The 16,025-nt window shown below is 37.2% G+C and overlaps 2 long non-coding RNA genes across 2 annotated transcripts in view; both read right to left on the minus strand.

Moving 5' to 3' along the window:
- Positions 1–848: 848 nt before the first annotated feature.
- LOC306642465 lies at positions 849–4,827 on the minus strand. The gene is made up of 3 exons (XR_013758539.1): positions 4,298–4,827; positions 1,753–2,208; positions 849–1,509 (listed from the first exon to the last, which is right to left on the minus strand). It is a non-coding gene; the product is annotated as an uncharacterized lncRNA (long non-coding RNA).
- Positions 4,828–14,040: 9,213 nt separating this feature from the next.
- The window catches only part of LOC306641511, a 42,309-nt gene continuing 40,324 nt past the window's right edge, over positions 14,041–16,025 (minus strand). Inside the window, exon 3 of the long non-coding RNA XR_013758176.1 lies at positions 14,041–14,466. This is a non-coding gene — a long non-coding RNA (uncharacterized lncRNA). The remainder of the gene's footprint in view (positions 14,467–16,025) is intronic.

The raw sequence follows: 16,025 nt of genomic DNA on the forward strand, positions 1-16,025 counted from the left end.
TGAGGCAGGAGGAGCACAAGTTCAAAGCTAGCCTCACCAAATTAGCAATGCCCTAAGCAACTTAGCCAGACCCTGTCTCAAAATAAAACAAAATTTTAAAAAAGGACTGGTGATGTAGCTCAGTGGTTAACCACCCCCGGGTTCAATCTTTGGTACCAAAGGAAAAAAAAAGCTTTTGGTAAGTTTAATTATTCCATCTGGATATTGTCATGCATTTACTCTTCCACATTAATTCTGGAGCTTTGCTAATTTCTAACGAAATACTTTTGGACTTTTTGAAATTGAGTTAAATTGGCTGATTAATTTGGAGAGAGACTGACAGTGTTTTAGTATTAAATCTTTCCTCCTGGGAACAGGGCATGCCTCTCCATTTATTCAAATATTTAGTGTATTTTGGGAGAAATTTTTAGTTTTCTTCCTAAAGTTTCTTTACATTTCTCACTTTATACTGTTTAGACATTTTCCCATCATATTTTGTAACTGGTTTATAGGAAATCTATTAGTTATTTATTTTAAATGTATTTATTTATTTTGCCATGCTAGTGACTAAACCCAGGGTGTTGCATATGCTGGGCAAGTGTTCTACCACTGAGCTACATCTCCAACCCTATATTTAAATATTGATTTTATAACCAGGTGCTTTATGAATTATCTTAATTTCCAACAATATTTCAGTTGATTTTCCCAGGCTATGTTTTTGTTTCTGTTTTTTTTTTTTTTTGGTGCTGGGGATTGAACCCAGGGCCTACCAACTGAGCTATATCCCCAGCTCTGTTTTGTTGAGTTTTGTTTGTTTGTTGTGGTACTGGGGATTGAGCCAGTTTTCACATGCTAAGCACATGCTTTAACTCTGAGTCACACCCCCAACTCCTGGGTTTTTTTTACCTCCACAGACATAGCAACTGTAAAAAAGGGTGAGATAAAAAAGACAATTTGATCTCATTTTTCCAATAGTTAAGGTAATTTGTCATCATCTCTTTACATTGACTAAAACTATCAGAACCACACTGAATAATAATCACTATTAGGGAACACAGTTGACACTTTTGTTTCAGATTTTCAAATGAAGGCCTACAAGGTTTTACCACTAAGTACTATGTTAGTAGTTGATTTCAGGTAGAAAAATAAAGGACAAAAAACATTCTCCTATTTTTCTTTTAATGCTTTTCCAATTTATTACTTATTAGAATTCTTATTTAAATCAAAGTGTTTCCATAAGATCCCACATATCTCATTTTAGTCAAAAGCCTATAGACCTATGCCAATTTAATATATATTAATTGAATTGTCAATTAGTACTGTCATAATTCACACAATCATGAGGGTTTGAAAACGTGAAGTATTCTTTAACAATATGGTGAAAATTAAAACCAAGAAATAATTCTTATCCATAAGTGTCACATGTAAGGCATTTTGTGAGATGCTCCAGGGCAGTGTTTCTGAAAGGGTTCACAATTCATTCAAGGCACTTGTTAGAAGTACAGATAGACTGGCTGCACCCCTGACCTCCTGAAAGAGAAATGACAGAATACAGACTGAGAAGCTATACATTCAATGAATTCCCTAGATGATTCTTAAGCACCTTGCAGTTGCATTTTAAAACCCTTCCATGTTGGGCTTGGGGTGTAGCTCAATAGGAGAGCATGTGTTCAGGATGCATAAGTTTCAATAACAAGCACCTAAATAAATAAATAAATAAATAAAAGAAAAGAAAGAAAATCATTAGAGTGGTTCTCATTCTGGGATACACGCTTTGCTGGAGTTGTGCACCTGCAGATCCCAGCTAGTCTGGAGGCTGAGGTTGAGGCAGGAGGATCGCTTGAACTCAGAAGCTCCAGGCCAGCCTGGACAACATGGAGAGACTCTGTCTTGAAAACAAATGAATACATAAAAATAAATTTAGCAAAATTAAAGTAAAACCCTGGCACAGAGAATAAAGAACAAGTAAGATATATGAAGCTTTCAAAAAACAGAGATGAGGATAAAGAACAAGGAAGATATATGGAGCTTTCAAAAAACAGAGATGAGTGTATTTGAACTTAGCATCACAGAGCAACACAGCTAAATTAAATTCGTTATGCTATAGTCATTAAATTGGCTGATGCAACAGATCAGCCCCACTCACTCACCATTTTCTCTAGATGTGGTTTGGCCATTTCTAAGAATCTCTTTTAAGTCATTGGTTTTTTCAATTTTGCCATCCAGTCTCTAATGAAGAAAAAGAAAAGACGCTGAGCTGCTGGGACTTTCTTCAATTTCAAGCACAGCAGCTCCACATTTTATGTGGTATACGTTTGAAGGTTTCAAGCAATATTTTAAGGAAAAATGTTTGAATTTTTCTTTTTCTTTCTTTCTTTTTTTTTTTTTTTTTCCTGGTTTGGGGAATGGGACTCTGGGTCTTGCATATGTTTGGCAAGCACTTTTCCACAGAGCTAAACCCTGAGACCGAGTTTGAAATTATTAATTTACAGCCTTTAGGAATATCCTAATCTTACTTTAGAGTTGAATCATTTATGTTGGTGCATGTAACTCAAGCTCAAGAAGAATTGATTTCAAAAATTTTGACAAAAACCCTTTTACATTTTTCTTTATATATGTGCCTCAAAAAATGAAATTTCTTTTATAGTAAGGACCATAATTTTGCTAATAATAGGTAATGATTCTACAAATGGAAAGGCATTCTATAGTTCCATATTATCTTATTATTAATTAGAAATTCTCTAAAGTGTGTGTGTGTGTGTGTGTGTGTGTGTGTGTGTGTGTACACTGTGCTGGGGATGGAACTCAGAGTCTTGTACATACTAGATAAGCATTCTACCACTGAGCTACATTCCCAGTCCTAAAACCTGTATTTAAAAAGCTTTGGAGGAGAAAGAAACCCAAATGAGATAATTAAGGGGTAGTTAATGTAGGCTCTACCCAACAGAAAAGAGTCCTGAGGAACTGGGGCCAGAACTCTGGCAAAAGCTAGAGTTTCTGGTAGAACACTCTAATCATCTGTTCGTTTTGGTGTATTACTTCTCAGCACTCTGTCTCAATTCCTTCTTCAATAAATTGAAGGTTGTTGTAGCATGAGATTTTCAGGACTCCTTCTAGCTCTAAAAGTTGACAACTTCTTTGTATGTCAAAGACTAAAACAGATTTACATTAGTACATAATGTGTTACCTAAGGCTATCTGTCATAACCAAAAAAAAAAAAATTGGCTAATTATTAAATAGATTAATGCCCTGAATTGGTATGCATTAAGATTAATTTATTTATTTATTCTGAAATTAATCAACATAAAAATTATCAACTTACGTACAAATGTATAATTGAAAGCAAATTATTTTAAGGTAACCTAAACTAACCATTATATTTGCTTGTTTTTTGAACTTCAGCATGATAAATTAACTTCTTGATTTGGGGGTATAGCTCAGCGGTAAAGCAAGGGCTTAGCATGCATAAGGCCCTGGTTCAACCTCAGCACAGAAACAAACAAAAAAACAAAAAAAAGGAAAGAAAAAATTCACCATAGATAAGGATGACATATTAAATCAAACCCAGTATCTCATTTCCCCACTGTAGGCTTTAGTTCTCTTATATACGTTTTTTTCAAGACAAGTTTTCTTTTTCCAGGTAGGACTTTCCTTTCCTCCTACAGTCTCTATAGTAGAGCTGGAATTTTAAATGCTTTCTTTTTAGTTGTGCTCCATGATTTCTCACCAGTGCACACTGCTTATAACAAAAGTGAATCAAGTTGAATCAGAAGCCTTTCATCTATTTAGCAACAACCTCAGAGCACATCCTGTCGGCCTACCAGTGTACTAGGACATGGGAAACAAAACAGGAGAGGAGGTGGCTATGACCTTGAGAAACTCACATCCTTCTCAGTGTGCTGGAGAAAGTGGAAACTATATCCAGCATGCTGGTGTCATGATAAGAATGATATTTAATGAATGATAATTTAAATTTTTAAAATAAAAGTTCCCTAGTTGCTGGTGGAAACAAGCATTTGAAACTTTAACAATTGTATTGATTTGAAACAGAACCCTAGCAACATCCCTTTGTGGTTGTCAAAACAAATTCAAAAACAAGATAATGAGTTTGTTGAAGTAATTAATAATATTTTTGTATAAGCATCACTAACAAAAGCAGTAAAAACAAGTGCATGGAGAGGAACACTGCTATACATAATAAATCATATCCCCCCCCACAATTCTATTAGAGTATCTTATAAAAGAGATCTACTGGGGTAAGGTAACTGAGAGGGAGAACCAAATGCAAAAGTAATACACAAAAGGAATTTGGTCTTACCTTTCCTTTCATCCCAGTTCATTCCTTGCTCAGAGGTTGCAGCATAGACCCCATTCCCATGAGGTGAGGTCCCACAGGGTTGGGTAAAATAACATATCTAATTCTTCACAGCCAAACTCTTCCATTGCATTTGGGCACTCCATGTGCCCTGTAAGCTCATTCTTACTACATATGGATGGTTCTCTTTGCTGTGCTGTTCTTTCCCTTGTGTTGAAGAAACACTTGATAGTTTACCCTCATCTCACAGCTCTGTCCCTCACTTTAGTGAATTGAAGTTAGACACTGGTGTAAGTTTCTTTGGTTCCTGCTTTGTTGGTAAAGCTTTCAGTGGCAATATCTGTAATCGCTGTTGTATTAAATGTCAGGCCTCAAATAATTATTCTGCCCAGAGCTGATGGTAAACTAGGCAAGTAATCTTTTATCTTTCATCTAGCACAAGAAAGCATCCCTTTGAATTCAACACACAAGTCAAAGCTCAGACTCAGTTCCCATGTGTATCCCACTCTACCAAAGGCTGCCCCCATCAAAAAAAAAAAGAGAGAGAAAAAGAAAAAAAAATTGAATTCACTGAACCGAGGTTAAACATCACTATTAAGAAGTAACCACATTGGTCTGGAGAGATAGCTCAGTTGGTTCGAACCCCGCACCACAAAAAAAAATAAATAAATAAAGAAGGAACTGCATTTACCTCATGGCAAACAGAACTAAGATAAAGGCCAGAATATGTTTTGGATCTTTCCTTACCAATTCATCAGGTTGTGGAAGAACTTAAAAGAGCAGAAAGCAAAAGGTGTGAATTCTATTCTTTGGGATCAAATAATATTTTTTCAAAATTATTTAAAAAGAACTACTTGATTATTCTTTCTTGTATTGGAAAACGAAAAGGAAATGAAAGAATCCAGCGAACTTTGAAATCTTCCTATATGTTGAAAGTTATTATAGTCACCATAAAGTAAGAATCTAGGTCTCACTTATGTACTGTAATTTCATTCCCTGTAATTCATGTTCTTTTCATATGATCTCTGAAATAATGATAATAAAAAAAAAAAGTATTAGTGTTCTTAAGCAGAAAGTGTAGTAAATGACTCCAAAATGTACAAGCTGTTAAGCACTGACGGCCAGCTGGTAATCTTTGAGTTGTGGTTTTTGAAATATATGGAGTTATCGATAATCGAATGTATGATAATCGAATCTGTATGGCCTTATTCAGGATACAGAATTGGTGGAGAGGAGGACGCCTATGGGCTTGGATTTTCAGAGGTACGATTAAAAACATGCAGGCTTAAGGAAATGATGAGGAAAACACCCTGTGCAACTCGCCCTGCGATTCCTGGGGACCTCTCGGCAGGTCACAGGGAGGTAGTCAGTGACAGGCACCAAACCACCTGACAACTGCGCAGAGGCCCCGCCTGCAGCTCGGGCGCGCGCCCACCTCCGGGTCACGTGCGCGTGCAGGGCGCAGAGCCGCACCAGTCGCGTGGTCTCCACTCTCCTCCCAGCGAAAGGTGTTGTTGAAGCATGCTTCTGCTGTCAGACGCCAGTTTGCCTCTGAAACATCATTTTCTTTATCCTTTCTTTCTTTTTGACATTTTTAATTTAAATTTTAAAAATTGGGTTCAGCTTTTTTATTGGTGCATTATGATTGTACATAATGGTGGTATGCATTATGCCCTATTCATACATGCACATAACAGAATTTGCTCGGTCTCCTTTCGCAGTATCTTCCCTTTCTCTTCCTTCCTCTCCCCTTATCTACTTGCTCTGCTTTACTGATCTCCCTTCTGTTATTATTTTTATTGCTATTTTAATTAATGCATTGTCATTATACATATAAGCAGGATTCACTGTAGTATATTCATACCTAGACATATAATTTGGTAGATTTTGTTTCTCAGTACTTCCTCATGTCCTCCTCACCTCCCTCCCTCTCCGTCTCCCCTTCCTGTACCCTCTTAGTCTTACTTCTATTTTTGTGAGATTCCCCTCCCCTTTTATCTTTCTCTCTCTCTCTCTCTCTCTCTCCCTCTCTCTCTCTCTCTCTCTCTCTCTCTAGCTTCTGCAGATGAAAGAGAATATTTTATTTAATCTTTTTTGTTGTTGTTGTTCTGGGGAGTGAACCCAGGGGCGCTTAAAACATTGAACCACATCCCAGTCAGGATTTCACCAAGTTGCTTAGAGTTTCTCTAAGTTGCTGAGGCTGGTTTTGAACTTTCCAGCCTGATCTGCTGGGATTACAGGCGTGGACCACTGCACCTGGCCATTATTTTTTTTGGTTTTGTTTTTAATTGTTTTTAGTTGTCAATGGATATTTATTTATTTATATGTGGTGCTGAGAATTGAACCCAGTGCCTCATACATACTAGGCAGGCACTCTACCACTGAGCTACAATCCCAGCCCCACAATTTCATTCTTAAGGCTGAGTAAAACTCTATTTTGTATATAAGCCACATTTGTGTGTTTGGGAGGTCGGTAGGGGTTACTAGAGATTTAGCCCAGGGTGCTCTACCAGCCCTTTTTAATTTTTATTTTGAGACAGGATCCTCTCTAAATTGTTGAGCCCAGCCTTGAACTTACAATTCTCCTGCCTCAGTCTCCCAGGTCATTGAGACTGCAGGTATGTGTCACCATGCCCAGCTATATATCACATTTTCTTTATCTGTTTGTCTGTTGATGAACACCTAGGTCAATTCCATTACTTAGCTGTTGCAAATTGCACTGCTATAAACAAACGTGGGGTATGCATGTATCACTAAAATATGCTGATTTTAGTTCTTTTGGATACGTATCTAATGGTATAGTGGTATACCGGTGGTATAGAAAGTCATATAGTGCTTCCATTCCTAGTCTTTTTTAAAATTTTTTTGTTGTAGATGGACACAATATCTTTATTTATTTTTATGTGGTGCTGAAGATCAAACCCAGTGCCCCACACGTGTGAGGCAAGTGCTCTACTACTGGGCCCTAGCCCCAGCCCTATTCCTAGTCCTTTGAGGAATTTCCTACTTTTCAAAGTAGTTATAGTACTTTGCATTCATTTATTGTTACGTGTATTCTTGATGATTGCATTCTCATTGCACTGAAAGTGTGGTTTTTGATTGCATTTCCCTGTTTGCTGAGGATGTTGAATTTTTCATATATTTGTTGGTCATTTGTATTTTTTTTCCTGAGAAATGCCTGTTTAGTTTATTTGTTCATTTATTGATTGGGTTTATTTTTTGGTGTTAAGTTTTTTGAATTTATATATTCTGGATATAATCCTTTAATCCCCTGTTGGAAGAGTAGCTGGCAAAGATTTTCTCCCATTCTGTGAACTCTCCACCTTAATCGTTTCCTTTGCTGTACAGAAGTTTTTTGTTTTTTGTTTTTTTAATTCTTATTTTGATATTTTGGGGTTCTCTCTCTCTCTCTCTCTCTCTCTCTCTCTCTCTCTCTCTCTCTCTCCTCTCTCTCCCTCTCTCTCTCTTTGCTGATGCTTTTTAATTTTATGCCATCCCATTTATTGATTCTTGGCTTTATTTTTTGAGCTTTAAGAGTCTTATTAGGAGTTAGCAGCACGCCTGAAATTCCAGAGGCTTGGGAGGCTGAGGCAGGAAGATGACGAGTTCAAAGCCAGCCTCAGCAAAAGCGAGGTGCTAAGCAACTCCGTGAGACCCTGTATCTAAATAAAATCAAAATAGGGCTGGGAATGTGGCTCAGTGGTCGAGTCCCCTGAGTTCCATCCCTGGTGACTCCCCCACCCCCACCCCCTAAAATAAGAGTCTTATTAGGGAAGTTAGTGCCTGGGAGTGTTGATCCTTTGTTTTCTTCTAGCAGTTGTAGTGTTTCTGGTCTCATTTCTAGGTCTTTAGTCCACTTTGAATTGATTTTTGTGCAGGGTGAGAGACAGGGTCTAGTTTGATTCTTCTGCATATGGATATCTAGCGTTCCCTGCATCATTTATCATATTATTTGCTCTTTTCTCCAACATGTTTTTGGCAACTTTGTCAAGAATGGGATCTGTATCTGTGTGTGTATTTGTCTCTGTGTCTTCTATTCTATTCTATTCTGATGGTCTTTGTGTCTGTTTTTATACCATTTCCATGCTGTGAATCATTTTCTTGAGCACATTGACCTCATATTGAAAGCCAGTTCATGTGTGAAAACAGGTCCACCTTATAGCTCAGGATTAAAAAGATAGTCTCTGGGCTGGGGTGTAGCTCAATGGTAGAGTGCTTGCCTAGCACTGGGGAGGCGCTGTGTTCCATACCTAGCACTGGGGGGGGGGGGGGGGGGACAAATGCCTAAAGCAACAACGTGATCAAACAAACAAACAAACAAATAAACTATGCATATCCCAAAGTCCAGAGCCCCATCTGTTCTACAATTTCCACTTGCACTCAGAGCTATTCCTACTTCAGACTGTGATGGTTTATAACTAGGAGGGCCTGGTGGAGCATTTACTTACTGGAACTGTTTTGTCACATCCACCATTAAGAGGTACGTAGTCTGACACGTGTCTAAAGATTTCTGATGGCATTTTTTTTTTTTTTTTTTTTTGTTCTTTTTTTGCAGGAAGTGGGGCGACTGGGGGTGGTTTAACCCAGGACTTTGTGAATATGAGGCAGATACTTTGCCACTGAGCTGCATTCCAGGCCCTGATGGCTTTTTTACCTAGTATTTGTTTTGGGGAAAAAAAAATAAATGCAAACTATCTTTAAGCTGGTAGTTACAAGTAGAGGCTTGGTCAGGTTCAGAATTGATTTTTGGCCTGACTGCTTTGCAGGCTGCAGCTTCCTAGTGTGTCACACCAGCTGCAGATAATAACTGGTGGCCTCTTTTCTAATGATGTTAAGATGGATCAGCAGGTTCAGATACTGTCACCTTGGTATGTCCATTATAAACTTCCCCATCAGTTTTTCGTGTGTGGTTTTGGCAACCATAGATAATCATTGCTTATATACTTTATTTCATTAGAGGTTGCAAAGTGGCAATGTTTTAATCTTTCCATTTCTTCTTCATTTATGAATAGGATTTTTTCTCATCAATTTTTCTGGTTATCCTGAGATACCGTACACACAGGAAAGACAGAATAGATGCTTGATTCTTTATGTTCGAAATAAAGAGTTGTTTCCCTAGCATCCTCCAGAGGCGATCAATGAATGTATATTTGGACCCTTACTATGAACCATGAACATTATCATACTTGATGTGTCTCAATATGCTGCAGTTATTGATTTACTTATTTTATTTGGTGCTCAAAATATTATACCCTCTGTCTTTGGACAGCTTCCTTGCTCCTGGTACAAAATCCAGGGCTCAGAAGAACCTCAACTATCTTTTTTTTTTTTTTTTTTTTTGCGGCCTTGGGGATCAAAATAAGAAGAACCTATTCAATGTTGTCATGGGGATGTGATCACAAAATGTAGAAGGTGAGAAACTCTATAGTACAAATCATTCAGTTTCTTCAGTGATGATTTACAAGGGGTGGGTAGATGGAGTGTAAAACTTGTAAGATATCCAGAGAGACAGAAAATTGGATTGTCTGACCTTTGTTTAGATCCTGATTTTTTTAAAAATAGTTTTTTAGACACAGTCTCTATTTTACTCAGGCTAATCTCAAATTCATAAGCTCAGGTGATCCTTACCCCTCAATCTCTCAAGTAGCTGGGAGTATAGGCATGTGCCACTGTGCTCACCTTGGATCCTGACATTTAAAAAACAAGTTGTAAAAAAAAAATGGAGAAGGATGATGGTGATGGTTGCACAACTTAAAATTATATTTAATACTACTGAATGATACACTTAAAAACTCCTATGATGATAAATTTTGTTATGTATATTTTACCACAATAAAAACCAATTTATTTAAAAATAATAATGTATGTGAAAAATCAAGGAAGTTTGAACATTGGTGATATAAAACTTTTTAATGATATAAGGATTCACCATAAATTCTTTTTAGATGTGGTGATATGATTGTGGATATGTTTTTTAAAAGATTATTAATGAGCAGGGTACTGTGGCACACACCTGTAATCTCAGTGGCTTGGGAGACTGAGGCAGGAGGATTTCAAGTTCAAAACTAGCCTCAGCAACTTAGAGAGGCCCTAAGCAATTCAGCAAGACCCTGTCTCTAAATAAAATATAAAAAAATGGCCAAGGACATGGCTCAGTTGTTGAGTGCCCCTGGGTTCAATCCCTGGTACAAAAAAAAGAAAAAGATTATCAATGAGGTTGAGTCGTAGCTCAATGGTAGAACACTTGCTTAGCATTTGTGAGACCCTAGGATTAATAACCAGCAGTACAATTTTTTTTACATATTTTACATACACGTACTGAAATGTTACAGATCAAATTATGTCTGAAATTTATTTCAAAATAATCTAATTAGGATGGGAAGACAAAGTAGGTGTGGCATGATGGGATAAAATAGTTGGTAATAATTGAAAGTGAGTAATGTGCCCATGGGGGTTCTCTAGGTTTATCTTTCTGACTTTATATGTATTTGAAAATTGCAAAAGAAACTGTTTAAAATTTATTTAAAAATACAGATTGTCCTAGAAGGAAGCTGAAGAGGAACTGATTATGGCAGAACTCCACCAAGTCCATAAATAAAGTCTTGCCTAATTCAGAAATGTGCTAGCCACCTGCCAACTGCAGAAGAGTTAAAGGAAAGCCCCGCAACCAAGAAAGGAAGATAATACTGTTTTATATTATCCATGCATGTGCTGTGTTCTTTACACACTGTTAACTCATTTGATGTACAATAACTCTAGGATATTGGTGCTATTATTATAGTACCCATTAACAAATGGAAGAATTGAGATTCAGAGAGACTACTAATTGATGAGCGGTAGAACTGGGCTCTAAACCATGTGGACTGGCTTTGGAGTCCGCACGCGCGTTTGTGTGTGTGTGTGTGTGTGTGTGTGTGTATGTGTGTGTGTAGGGCTGGGGTTTGAACCCAGAATCTTATGCATGTTAGGCAAGCACTCTACCATTCAGCTATATCCCCAGATAAAGCCTCTATTAATAGGAGTCATATAAATACCTTTTAATAGATGCCAACCCTGTTCTAAATACTGTGTGTCTTTTCATTCATTTAATGCTAGTAACAATAATCCCAAAAAGAAAGATACTCTCATGAGACTCATTTTACAGATGAGAACATTGTGATGTCAATATGAAGAGCCTTGTGCAACCTAGGCAAGTGCTCTACCACTGAGCTACACTCCCAACCCTAACAAAAAGGAATTGAGCACCTGTAAAAGTCTCTGTAGAGATGCTGGAATGTGGTAATAAATAAGACTTTTTCTTTTTCTTTGCCTTTCTGTAACTTATGATCTTCTAGCCTGGAAATCTAAGGACCTGAATAGGAGATGAAGGCTTTACACTCAGAAACTCCTTTTACCTTGTGGGCACATCCTTGTTGAATTGGAAAGAAGCCCAAGAAAGTCTCTTTGAACCTTAAATTCTCAGAGGAAAAGCTCTAAAGGAAATTACCTGTGGATCCTACTGCTTTGCAACACAAACTTCCACCATGGAGGCCAGTGGGCCTATATCCCAAGACACCAGGCCAGCTTCTGCCCTAGAATTTTCTTTCTCTTCTGCTGGATTCTATCCAACCCTTTCCTCATCTCTGCTTTAACTCTCAGTGAGTTCCCCTTCTCTGAAATCTCTGTGACTTTTTTAGTCATATTAATCAATTTAACAATTATATATACAGCTCAACTATTATCTAAAATTTTATCATATACATCTTGCTTCTTCATTTAAATTGTAAATATTTGCGAGACAGAGACTAGGTCTTCTATTTCACTGATATTCTCCCAGTATCCCTAAACCATGGTGTGGGTGCTCACTAAATATTTATTAAATGAATAAATTATAATTCCAATACACATTATATTTGTGCGGCAGTACATAGAATGATTATGGCACAGGCTCTTTTTCTCTTCCAGGTCGCTTGCCACAGGCAAGTTATTTATAACCTTTACAACTTAGTTTACTTATCTGTGAAATGGGGTTAATAGTTTCTAATATGTGTAGCAAAGAGTCTTTAGCAGGAGCCTGGCACACAGTAAATATCACTGTATGTTAGCAGCTAATATTTTTATTACTACTAATAATTGCCTAGTAAAGTAAGGTTATATTGAGTAAGCAGGGCATTTTTCCTATGTGTGAAGTCAAATTAAGTCAGAACTTTGCTTGTAAGCCTGACTTAGTTGGCTGTGAATGCTGAGTGGTATGATGGAACAAGAATGGGCATTACTTTTTGGACCAGAATTCAAATTTCACCTCCAACACCGGCTATGAGACTCTGGCTTTCATGAGCCTCAGTTTGTGTGTTTTCAAATTGGAAATAATAAGAGGTACCCACTGGGCTATTGTGTGGTTCAGATTTAATGAACCAGAGCCTTATACCAAATAAACTTTGACAAACCATTCTCTTCAAGCACCAAGACTGAAGGTCCCTCTCTACAGAGACCTTGTCTACTTAGTAGATGAGGCATTTGTAGTTGCTCAGGGATCCCTCTTTTCTAGAAAGCTATAATCCTCTAGACTCATTGCAATATCTTCATCCCTCGGGATTCTCGGTGTTTATATCTCTTTTTGTTATATGTTTCCAGGGTAATATATCCCTGGCACATGGTAGGCACTTAATGAATTTATGTTGAATAATTTGAGGAATTATTTCATGGAAGCACATAGACCACCTTCTATTAACTTGTTTTGTCTCAGCTTAAAAAACCCTCAATCTGCTGATGACTGATCTCGTCCATTACACTATGGTGCAAAGCACCCAACTTTGGTGCTTTTTAATGTTGTCCTAAGAGGATAACCTCTTGGTTCCATCCACTAGTAGACTTTGGGATCAAAGAGAAGAGAGTACACCCCAGACCAGTGAATGATATTTTTTTAAGAAGTTGAGGAAGACCAAGTAAGTTGTTCTTAACTAGAACAAGAATATAAGAAGATGGGGTGGGGGGAAGACACAGATAAAATTGCAGAGGAAGAGTGAGGGTGGATTATGGAGAAACTGTATGGCCAGGCTGAAGAATTTGACTTGACACATCAAACTGGAAGTCAGGGGATTGTTTACATATGTTATAATAGTTTTTAAATTTTATCTTGCACATTAAAGTCAAAATTAATATATTAGAGTCATTTAAGATATAACAAAAAATAGCGATCTCCTGCCCCACCTTCCTAAAACACCTATTCTTACTGTCCAAAGGAAATCATGATCGATTCAAATAACCCCTTGGCTATTTGAACCTAACTTTTTTACTTTCAGGAGGATGCTTCTCAATACTGCCCTCTCACCTTCCCTTCATCTTCCCCAAGTAGTCATAACGTAATTTTTTCAGCATTTATGTCATCGTGAGTATATAAATAAAGTTTACAGCTAATTAAATTTTCTTTCCTGCATAGGTTTTGGTTTTCCTAATTTTTAAAACTCTTGATGTTTAATGCTTTTTTAAGTTTATGTGTTTTAATGAATTTTTTTTTTCTGGTTAATAATGGTCTCACTTTTTAACTTCATTTGTTGTGTTTTTTCTACTTAATTAACCCTAAGGACTTTGACAAAGGTATAAACCAGTTGAAGACATTAATCTATTGATTTTTTTTCTTGGATAGTGCTCTAGTTTGGATCTTGAAGAGGCTTGTGGCAGCCACTTCTCTCTCTTCCTCTCTCTCTCTCTCTCTCTCTCTCTCTCTCTCTCTCTCTCTCTCTCTCCTCTCTCTCTCTCCGTCTCTCTTTCTTTGGTAGCTGGTCACGAGATGAGCAGTTTTGCTCTGCTACATGCTCCCCACCATTATTATCCTGCACACCCACGAGAGGCCAAAAACCCATGGGGCTGCCCAATCATGGACTGGAATCTCTAAAACCATGAGCCAAAATAACTTTTTTCTCTTTATAAGTTGATTGTCTCAGGTATTTATTATAGTGATAGAAAACTGACTAACAGACACACTTCTACTAGAGTCCTCTTCCTCCACTTCTAACTGGGTTGGTTGTTTTCTGAGGTCACCATACACATGCATCTTGAAGTTTCACATTACCAGCAACTTGGAAATTTTCTTGACCTTTCTCTGTGTGGGATTTCCTGTTTCTTGGATGTCAGGTTTTCCTCTGTCTGAGTCTACTCCATCTTTTTGGTGGTGTATATTTTCTAGGAACTTGCTAAAAAAAAAAGGAAGAGAAAACAAATGAAATTTTTTTGCTCTGCAAGAACAAAAATGTTTTTTGTTTTACTTCTTTCTTGAGGCTTGAGATGTGATTTTAGTTTGAAAATCCTGTTTCCTCTGACTTTAAAAGGCATCTGTTTCTTCTGTTGAAAAAAACTAATGCTGATTTTATGTTGTCATAAAGCAGTATTGTGTCATTCCAATTCGTGATCCTTTTTGTGTGATCTGTTTTACCTCTCTGGAAAGTTTTAGAATCTTCTCTAAAAATGGGGACAATAGGGAAGAGAAGTGTAGCTCAGGGGTAGAATGTGCGCTTAGCATTCACAAGGTCCTGGGTTAAATCCCCAACACCTCCCCCCAAAATAGGAGGAATAATAAAAAATTAATAATGACAAATGCGGTACTAACTATTGGATTAGTACCCTAACTGTATGGATTAAATCAACTAATATATTGAAAGTCTTAAGAATAGCCTCTGATGGGGCTGGGATTATAGCTTAGTGGTAGCATGCATAAGGCACTGGATTCGATCCTCAGCACTGCATATAAATAAATAAAAATAAAAATTTATATTGACAACTAAAAATATTTAAATAAAATTTTAAAAAGAATAACCTCTGACACCTAGGAAATTTATGTGTGTTTGCTGTCAGTTTTCCTCATTTCAGTAGGATTTGGGGGGAGATGGGATAAACCTATATCATATATAACAAGGATCATAAAGGTTAATATATTGTAAATTTTCTCAGTATTTTTGTGGAAGTTATCTTCTTCTAAGACTGAAAAAATAACCAAAAGGTGAAATGATTTAGTGAATCATCACTAAGGGATACTGATTAAGAAAATGTGCTAGCTAATTAAGTTGGTAAACAAAAATGAAGAAAGCAAGATGTTGTTTGCTGCAGAGGCTTAACACTAGCCTTAAATCATGTTCCCCAAAGACAGTAGACTCATTTCTACAATATACCTGTTCTTATTTATCTCCGTGTCCCCAGCACATGGGCCATTATTTGATTCCTCATGGCAAAGGTACAAAGCCCCTGGCAATGTCCCTGACATGAAGTAACTAATGAATATTAGTTTTGTCTCTATATAATATACATCATCTACTTAGAAGCTTTGGTTTCCTTCTAGCTGCCCAGTGACCTTTGTTATGGAAAGAACTGTTAATTCCCCCAAGCATTTTCACATTCATTATTTTCATTTGATTCTCAAGGTATCCAAAGTATCGAGTTGATTTTGCAGCCTACCGTTAGTGGCTTACTTGTCCACAATATCTAATTTTTTTTCTCATGTTTCTCAAAGAAATCAGGGATCACTTCAGGGGACAATTGTAAGGATTCAATGAAACAATCTAAGTCTATTACTCAATGTATATTTTAGCTGTTGTTACTGATCTGCAATGTCATGAACCCTAGATGGTGATTAGACTAAACAGACTTAGAAGTCAAGTGAATTGCCTTGTGAGTATAGTGTGTAAGTGGCAGACTGTGGCATGAAGATTGGCATTGACCATTCACATTGCAGCTGTCAGTGATGATCTATATCTTGTTC

Source organism: Sciurus vulgaris (assembly GCF_902686455.1).
Source record: "Sciurus vulgaris genome assembly, chromosome: 12".
Classification (NCBI taxonomy): Eukaryota; Metazoa; Chordata; class Mammalia; order Rodentia; family Sciuridae; genus Sciurus; species Sciurus vulgaris.